At 38.0% G+C, this 9,460-nt stretch overlaps 1 protein-coding gene across 1 annotated transcript in view; it reads left to right on the top strand.

Annotated features, from left to right (window-relative positions):
* slc8a4a (solute carrier family 8 member 4a) overlaps positions 1 to 9,460 on the top strand; it is a 36,864-nt gene that overhangs the window by 1,654 nt on the left and 25,750 nt on the right. The window lies entirely within an intron of this gene.

The following is a 9,460-nucleotide window of genomic DNA, read 5'->3' as shown; positions in this document are numbered from 1 at the left end:
TTCAATCATCCTTCGTCCCTAGAAATGTAAGAGGGTGTTGCTTTCAGTCACCTGTCATTTCTTGCCTCCGCACCACAAGCATTCACTCAATTGCTCTTTTTTTCAGCCTTGCAATGAACAAATCTTAGAAACCTCTGATGCCATCTATTGCAAATTCCTGCCACATCTTTCACTGAATTTAATTATACTGTTCACTCTTGATCTGACTAACGATAATTTTTTTAACAAATGCCAAAAAGTGTCCGTGAGAAAAAAATGGCAAACACATTAAAGGTATAAATTAATTTAATTCTAGTGCAGGTTAAATGCAGTTCTTCTGTGTGGTGAATAAAACTGAAATGTGAAATAACTTGTTAGCTACGAGTGAACTATGAGGTGTCAGGATACACTGGTATTGACATTAATCGTGATATTGAAAGAATGAGATATCAGTATTGCGTGAATAATACAAATATGATTTGATCTCAGCTGATAAGATCAAAAGTTTATTGAATGCAGATTGTTTTTTGTTACATTTCCAAAGCACCTTACCTTTGATTTTGAGTGCCAGTCATTATTTTAGTCTAACAAGCTGAGTGCTTCTTCATGTTAAGGTAACTAGCGATTTACTTTTTAGCTTTTTATCCATCGATTTGAGAAATTATTTAATCCCGTAGCAAATATTTCTAACGAAGTGGAGTCACTGTTTTTTTTTTGTTCTTTTTTTGTATTTGAACAGTCTGTCTATTAGTATTAAAGTAACACTAGATCTGGCAATCCTTTTTTACATTTAGCTCTCCCTACAGTATTGGGATGTGAAACCATTGTCTCGCACACACACTTCACACACTTATGTTGAAGAGGCTTGAAAACACTACAAGAAAGCCATGAATCACGTCACAAAACTATGTGGTTCCAGGGCAGATTCAGGCACGGGTATGTACCTTTGTGCTATAGGTCAAAGGTTGATAAACTCTTCTAGGGTTAATTCAACTACTTCAAACATTTCAGATTTAGTCTCACAAGAAAACATGTGATAGTTTTCTTTCAAAACGTTTTAGGGTCACATTAAAGACGCAGAAATTGTGAGATAGTAATATTATAGGGAAACAAGTTATGATCACTTTTGTAACATTTTCATGCAATGCAAAATATTACAAATAGTAGAGAAAACATTGACTTAAAAATATAGTATACAGTATATATAGTTTAGTATATGATATATATATACAAGTTTACTATTCCAGAGAATTAATGTTTTAGGCTTTTTTAATGAAACAGTTCAACTTTGTGCAAGATTATTGTGGCCAGAGGTGTTCATTATAACAATATCAACAGAATATTTTAAAATATCATACAAATTCAGCTTTGTTTTTTGAGTGACTAAAACTAAAAGGTTTTAGGTAAAAATGATTTCATCATCTGTATATTACCAACACAACATTGATATTTCACTCTTTTTAACATCACAGTTATTGTTAATACCAGTATATTACAACACCCCAAGATCACTCGCAGCAAATAAGTTAATCAAGCTAATATTTCTCATTTCAGTACACTAGTATCCTACAATTAACTCTTTCTGTGCTTTTATTAAAAAAGATTTCCATTTTTAAACCGGAGGTTGACAATAAGCTGAGTTTTAGTAACTTCTATATATTTTCTGTACAAACAGAAGCTCATTGGCTCAGTGGCTTCCAATCTACATCTACATTTTGAAATACAAGAATTAAGATCGTGCCATTGAATGCATAATTAGTGTTATGTACTCCGAGTCATCTCAAACTCTGAAATACCATTTAAAAAACCTTTAAATTGATTCTTGGGCCACATGCTGGCATTTTAGGTGACAGCTTGTAAAAATAGTAAAACTGTGGATTTATTTAAATGTGGTCTTTAAGTTATTATTTCAGCCATTGGAATGACTGGAATCACGCTTGTTTGCACCCGATCAATGTCGGCTCTTAAGGAACATAATTTATATGTTCTATAATCTAGGTTTTAGGATTTTATGTAGAGGACTTATCATGTCAGGCTTGATGTATCTCCAAAGCCCATTGAAACAGCTCCCATAAGGGTAGAGTTGTATTACTATACATAGATTTTCAGTAAATACTGTCATGTCAAAGTGAAAGCTTTGAGGATTGACTGAAATGAATGACACTGAGACAGTATAGAAGTAGAGTCCAGATCTTTGCTGAGTATAAATGGAAATACAGTTATTTTGTTAGTATCAGATATGCTGCACATTGCAGGACATATGGCAGATGGGTGATGTCTTGTCATAAAAATTGTGGTGTGAAGAAAGCAATCTGGGTTACAGAGCTGACCAATGAATGGGTGGTTTTGGCCAATCTGGATAAGTGTGTTAGCCATCTGACATTTAAGCAGAGGTTGCTGGTCTATTTTGGTCCACTGTGTTGTCAGCGGTTAGGGATTCCCTGCAGTCTGGTCAAACTGTGTCGAGATGTTATTTAGAATGTAAATTACTTTTGAAGATGTACTCCAGCTAAAGTCATTCAGATTTCTAAACTAGGAGACTGAAATGTCACAGACAACTGATGTGGTGCAATTATTCATTTTTCGGTCAGAGTCCAGCGAGTGTTTTGATGTTGAACAACTGACAGCAGGATCTCTCTTTTGATATTAGCAGCAGTTAAATGCCACTGGTGTCGAAAGCTGCCAGGCTGCCCTGGACTAAGGCTCTGGCTCCATCTTGAGCCAGTAGCATAACCACCACAAAAGTGTTTTCTGGACCAGAAACTACAGGAAAGGCTCCGGGAAGATTAGTCTTCTGTCCTTATGAGCATTTTGACTCCCAATTTCCTCCACAACTATTTCACTTGATCCTCAGTCTGGTAGTATTTTTTTACTGACATGCAGCATGTAACTACAATAGAGTATCTTCATTTCAGTCTGCAGTGGTTGCTTTCCTATGAGAGTGTGAAAAAATCATGTTAAATCTGACCCCGGCTTTACTTCGATGCTGGCTTGCCTGAGCCACCAAGAAAAAAAAATTAGAAGTCTCATGATGCTTAAAGATGAACAAGGGTGATACTTTTCCATTCTACACCTTTGATCCTAACACTACAATGTATTTAGTTTTATTTTACAAATGTTTTACTGTTTAATACCTTTTGAAATTAGAAATATTGCCATAATCTTTCTCTGAAATGCATATAGCTCACAACAGACTTGTTGCTGTCTCATTATTGGTTTTAGGCTTCCCACTAGTGGCAGTAATAAGTGACTGCAGCTTCCTGTGTCTTTTCACATATCTGTTTGTCACGCTTCCAAGGCATGACATTGATTGCTGGTATTAAAACTCATCTTTTTAACTCAGTCTTGGCCTTTAACAGTTCCTGTTTTGATTTTACACAAAGCAAGTGGAAGAGTGCAAATACATAAAGTTACAATATGTAAAGTATGTGGAAATAATGTCAACGTCAGAATGCTGTCAAAAACAATGCCATCAGTGTTCAATGTATATTAAAACAGAAAACAACCTAAATGAAATCAGTATCGGATCTGAGCATCTTTTGCCTGTAAGATGCCACCAGTTCTTTTTTTTACAAGGTTCTTGACAAGTTAGTGTTTCCAATATTATTTTTTAGCACTCATTTAGCGTAATTACCAATATGGAACACGTTTTTATTTTGTAAAGTAGCCAACCAAAGACCTTCACATAGCACCATGTGCCAGTTCAGCTTGTTGGTGTCTGCACTTATACAGATGACAGAATTATCATCATATTAATCTGATTCAGATCGGTATTTGGGGTTCATCAGTGCACATGCTAACCTGTGCATTAGTTCACGTGAAGACCAACAGATTTAAAAATTGTCCACAAGATGGCAACACATGAGGGGCAGAAGCAGCAACAGATGGTAATTTTAGCAGTTTTGACTTACAAATGAATCACTCCTGTTGATTTCCAAATGCTTCTGTATTCATTTGGTTCGCATAACACTTTGAGACATCCGCCTGATGGCATGTGATGGGGAGGAAGTGTCCCCAGTGATATTACAGAGTTACATGAATTAGATCTGCTCCTAGATTTAAATATGTGCGTAGAGCCCTAGCGATCAGAAACTGGAGAGATAACCCATTAACCCTAATTTACCTCAGTGGGGTTTTTTTTTGGTCACAGCTGATTTAGTGCATTTAACATCTAAGAGCAGCTTTTAGAGGAACATTATAAAATTGATAAGATATGAAGAACACCAGAGGCCAGGTGTAAAAAAAAAAAAAAAAAAAATCATCTAACATGGTGACGAAATGGGATTAATCTATTGACTCCTGATGGTTTGCCCTTTGATACCAAGAATAATGTGTCTTTAAACAGGTTAATGATTTTATTTATGAAAAAAATAAATAGTAGCACAGTGTGACATACAGGATTTAAAGCTGCGGTCGGCAACTTTTTTTTAGTCATATTAGCTTGAACTGTCATGGGATTCTGGAAGTAGAATATCAAATAGGCTGTTTAGGAAAAATAACGAAATCTGTAGCTCCCTCTGAAGCCTGTAATCATGCTTACAAAAACCGAGCGCTCCCGGCTGTTTTTAACCAATCAAGTTAGGGTGGAGGAATCCTACCTGTCAATCACAGCTTGTGCACACGCTGCTTGTGTGCGCTCACACTGGTGTGAACTCACGTGCACAACCTCGTCCACAGAGGGGGAGGGGTTTGGGGGGCGATTCGGAGCTTGTTAGAGGTTGGGGGAGGGACCTGAAAGTTGTGTCAGTTCGAATTTTCCGACTTTAGACTAGCAATTTTGAAAACCTGCCGACTGCAGCTTTAATATCTAATACACATGTTTCCTGAGTTAAGTGTTTTTAAATACTAAACAGCCTTCTGTTTTAGTGAAGATGTTGAGGCAACAGTCAAAGCGATGCTGCCAGTAAAGAACCTCCCGAAGCCACTTGTCCAAAAGGATGCAATAAATATCCACCAGCCTCCCAAAAGCTATTACTGGCCAGGTGATATAGTTGTTCATTCACAGATGATGCTGTGCTGCTTTGTTGTGTCAAAAAGGAACACGACTGCCACTGAAATGTGTGGAGACCACAGCACTTGTTCCTGTCTACGATAGTCGGGTGATAGATAACTTTATAGCTGAATATTAGTTGTTGGCAGGACCTATTCTTTAAGTTAAATAATTCAAATTAATTAAAAACTTTAAAGAAAATGTATGCATCTGCCAAAAAAAATAGCTCGGGATGACAACGCTCATAAACACGTCTTTAATATCCATGGATACCAAGGAACAGCAACAGTTGCCATAGCAATGAAAACAATCCCTGTAAGGCTGCTTCTCAGTCTCCAATCAGAAACAAAATGTTTTCTTCCTCTTTGAATACAGTTCTGATCATTCTGGGGAACTCGTGTTTTTATGATGGTTAGCTCATTTATGAAAGATGTGCTCAGGATTAATTATGTGTGAATTGGATTATTTGTCTCTTATCTTATAAATGTTATAGATCTTTTTTTTTTTTTTTTTTTAAACTGTGACAGAATTGCACAGTTCTTTGCACGATAATGCAATGAGAAACTCTTACCTCTACAACAGAGACCACTGCTATAAAATTCATGGACTGCGCAGGGCAACGAAAAGCAAAACCTCCAGGTACTCAGCTCATTTTCATTTCATTTCCATCCCACAGTGCCGTTGGTTTAAAATATCATCCAGAGGCAAAATGAACATTTCGATTCACATTTTTAGAATTATCAGAGGAAGTTGGACATTTTCTGTCCTTTAACTGATTTAGCTGCTTTTCTTTTCCTCATAACTATGTGCATTAAAGGCTGATGTGCTCGTTCAGGGACCAGCTGTTCTTGCCCTTGACTCTAAATATCTTTAATTCATGTTTAAAATTCTAATCCATCCGCTCTAAGCTTCCCTCTAAGTAAAGATCATAGGTCAGTCAATATAGAATTACCATCTCTTGCAGGAATTTCAAGAAAACTTTAAGCTGGAAAAACCTTCAGTGTTTAAACCATGTGCATTAGCCAGATTCACGTAAAGACATGCAAAAAGTCTGACCTTTGGATCCTAAAACAATAGCAGCTGTTTTTCTTTCATCACAGATGCCTGAAAATAAGAAAGTTTAGCACAGATAGAGCTGATAAAAGACAAAGTTTTTGTTTTGCAAAACATGAGGCACATTAGGTCTGACTTTAAATCGTGTTCCAATTTTATTTTGACCATCATTTAGTCCTAAGGCTTGAAAAAATCTGATCTGCTGTACTGCAGCATAAGGGAAAGGAATGACATAACTTCATGACTGAAAATCCATCTTGCATTTTTCCAATGTTCTTAAAGCTGTAGGAGAATTAAATGTATTGTTTTCATCGTGAAACTGTCTGTCCCTTTCTTTACAATACTGAGTCGGCCTTCCTTTTGACATGCAATCTGTGCAACAACTGGAGGATATGACAGAGTGAAGTAGGAACCCTCCTTACTCTCCTCCCAAGGTCTGTAGCTGTCAGTGTCGCCACACTAAGTCTCAAAATAAGGAAAAACATAAAATGAATGAGTATTGATAAGGAAAATAGATCAATAACAGAAAATTAAAGAGGACTGCTTCCTCTTATTAACTATGGTTGACTGTCACTTTGCTGTGCTGACAAGGTCTGAGGATTTTCTCCACCCTACTTGTTTTTATGCGTGTGTGTATGTCAGTGTCACAAACTACATGTTCAAATTAAATGAGTGGTTACAGCCTCACAATAAACTAATCTCTTTCCGTGATCTTTTTCCCCATGGACTGAGAAAAAAAAATTAAGAAAAAACTTCCCCATTTGCTAAAAAAATTAAATGAGAAGCTCAAGAAAGGAGGAGAGGCTGTTTGGTGTGTTTTGCCGTTATAGTGAAGATGACAAACCTGGCATGTACTGTTTATGGCTGTTATAGCATAAAACCGGATTATGTAAGACCTCGTGTCTCCTCATGTCAAATAAAAAAGCATATTCATATTATGGACAACTGCTTTGTAAATTTGACTCAAAACTCTCCGTCTCTTTTCTCTCCGTCTCGCTCCTGTTTGCGATTGCTGTACTCACGCTGTTAATCTCTAGGTTCACAGGGCTGTGGCCGTGTACTGCTTACCTACCAGAGAGCAGTCTCTGGCCCAGGGCTCAATGCGTAAGAACCCCATGAGAAAGCATCTTGTGCCCTGAGTTTCATCGCTTGAGAGACCAGCCGCTGCTCAAGGACTAATTGCTTGAGAATCCCACAAGAAAGGGGCCTCTACCCCTGAGTTTTATCCCTCGAGAGACTCCTGAGAGACGGTCTCTGCCTGGGTCTCCCTGAGTTTTTGCTTCAGATTGAGAATCAGCAGCCCTGCTGACATCTTGTTGAAAATTAATTGAGAACAAGAGCCTCTTATGTGAAAAGCCCACAAGTGTAAGTTAGTAATCATTATTTCATTTCTGTTTGGTCTTTCCAATTTGAACATATGAAACTGAGTGTTGGTGGGTTGGAGGAGACTGCTAGGGGGCGGAGATGTGGTGGGGCCAGATTGGCATATTCATGGTTTGCTAATCATTTACATGATACAAGAAAAAAACTAATCACTGTGTTAGTGTGACAAAAATCGTACAAAATCTCACCCTGATAATGAGGTTGGGACTAAAATCACGACTACATGTGCATGTGTGGGGCAGAGGTGCTTTGCACATGCTCCAAAGTTAATTGTTTTAGGAAAAAACATTAAAACAAGAGTATATCAATACAGCCAAGTTCCAAATAAAGCTGCTTTCATTCACATGTTTTTGCGTTTTGTGTGTTGTAGATAGACTGCGTTAGTTATTTAAAGGATCTCTGTCATGTTCAGTCATGCTCCTGTCACTGCTTACTGGAACATTTAATTGAATAACTCATTGTTAACTAAATTTACCTCACCTTTGATTCACCTGCTGACAAGTGGGCATGACAAAGGTATAATACTTACAATACCGGAGAGCTGAACCGTGACGGACGGCAGTGATGTTATTCAAGCTGACTGATGACTGATGGAAAAAGCAGAAGAATGCGATAGTTTCTGTGGGGCCTCTTTGAAACAAGGCAGTAAAAAAAAAAGATGATTTGCTTCAGAGTTGCAGTTTACTCTGAGCAACACATTCTCCTCTCCAAAGCTAAAGGCACATACATCACCATCTGCTCCCACCTACAATGAGAATAAACTAGCTCCACTGGTATTTAATATTTCACAAGAAACATTCTCCCGAGATGAAAAGACAGATAATCCATGAGTAGGTCTTCAGTTTTAAGATCACATGTGTTTGTTTACAATGTGACCAGGATTTCATGAAATGTTTCTGAATACACCTCAACAGGTATGACCTGGCAGTTGCCTCCCTTTCCTTTATGTTTTTGCTTGCATGTGGCGGTCTGTTGGGTTCAAACTCACCTGCAGGTCATTACCTCTCAGCTGCTTAAATACTGCGGTCTACTTATCACTCATTGCTGGTTCTTCAATTTGCCTTCGTCTAAACTTCATTATTTTGTCCAGTGAAGACTTTTTGCTAATGTTTGATAAATATGTCCTCTGTTCTACTAGGAATCTGACCACTGAAGACTATTTTACTCACAATTTAATGCTAGTGTAGAAGCTAAGCCAATGCTTTAAGCCAGTGTTTCCCAACCCTGGTCCTCAAGGCACACTGCCCTGCATGTTTTCCATGTTTCCCTGCTCCAGCACACCTGATTCAAATAATTGGGTCAGGTCTTAAAGCTCTCCAGAATGCTGAGGACGACCCATTCATTTGAATCAGGTGTGCTGGAGCAGGGAAACATGGAAAACATGCAGGGCAGTGTGCCTTGAGGACCAGGGTTGGGAAACACTGCTTTAAGCCACTGAGGTGTTTCGATATTAAAACCTAGTTGACGCGCTTGGACCATACCATCACAGATGAATGAGAATCCTGTTGTCTTTGAGTTTTGATACAAACAACTCCATTTATTTTGCCTCTCATGCTCTAAATCACGTTACATCCGCACGGAGCACGAAATGATGCTGCACAGCGGTCAAAAACTGTTTGTTATTCCGGAAACACCTGACGAGCTCCCAAAGATAGAGTACATGCAATCACAATCCGACAATCTGACAAACAACAATTAACATGGATCTGCTCTTACAGCTAGCTTTGCTGCCTCCTAATCCTGCACTTCGAAACTAAGCAAATTATTACTTCAGAAATAATTCCTTGTGGAAAAACAATCACCACCCCAGTTACATCGCCAGGAGAACCTTTTCATGCCTATTTGTGGGTCAGCTAACTTTACTTTCCTTCCTCTAAAATTACAAGAATAATTACTTGAACACTAACCTGTTAGTTCTGCAGAGCCCCCATCGCCTGTGGAGATTCACCCTCTAAGCCGGGACATAAACCACAAACTCAAATCATAACATTAACATTATTGATCATATTAGGGGTGTCACATTACAGATATTAACTATGACCATGATAAATAAAT

This window comes from Odontesthes bonariensis, chromosome 16 (assembly GCF_027942865.1).
Source record: "Odontesthes bonariensis isolate fOdoBon6 chromosome 16, fOdoBon6.hap1, whole genome shotgun sequence".
Lineage (NCBI taxonomy): Eukaryota > Metazoa > Chordata > Actinopteri > Atheriniformes > Atherinopsidae > Odontesthes > Odontesthes bonariensis.
Note: the sequence above shows the minus strand (reverse complement) of the source record. Positions and strands in the feature narration are given on the sequence as shown.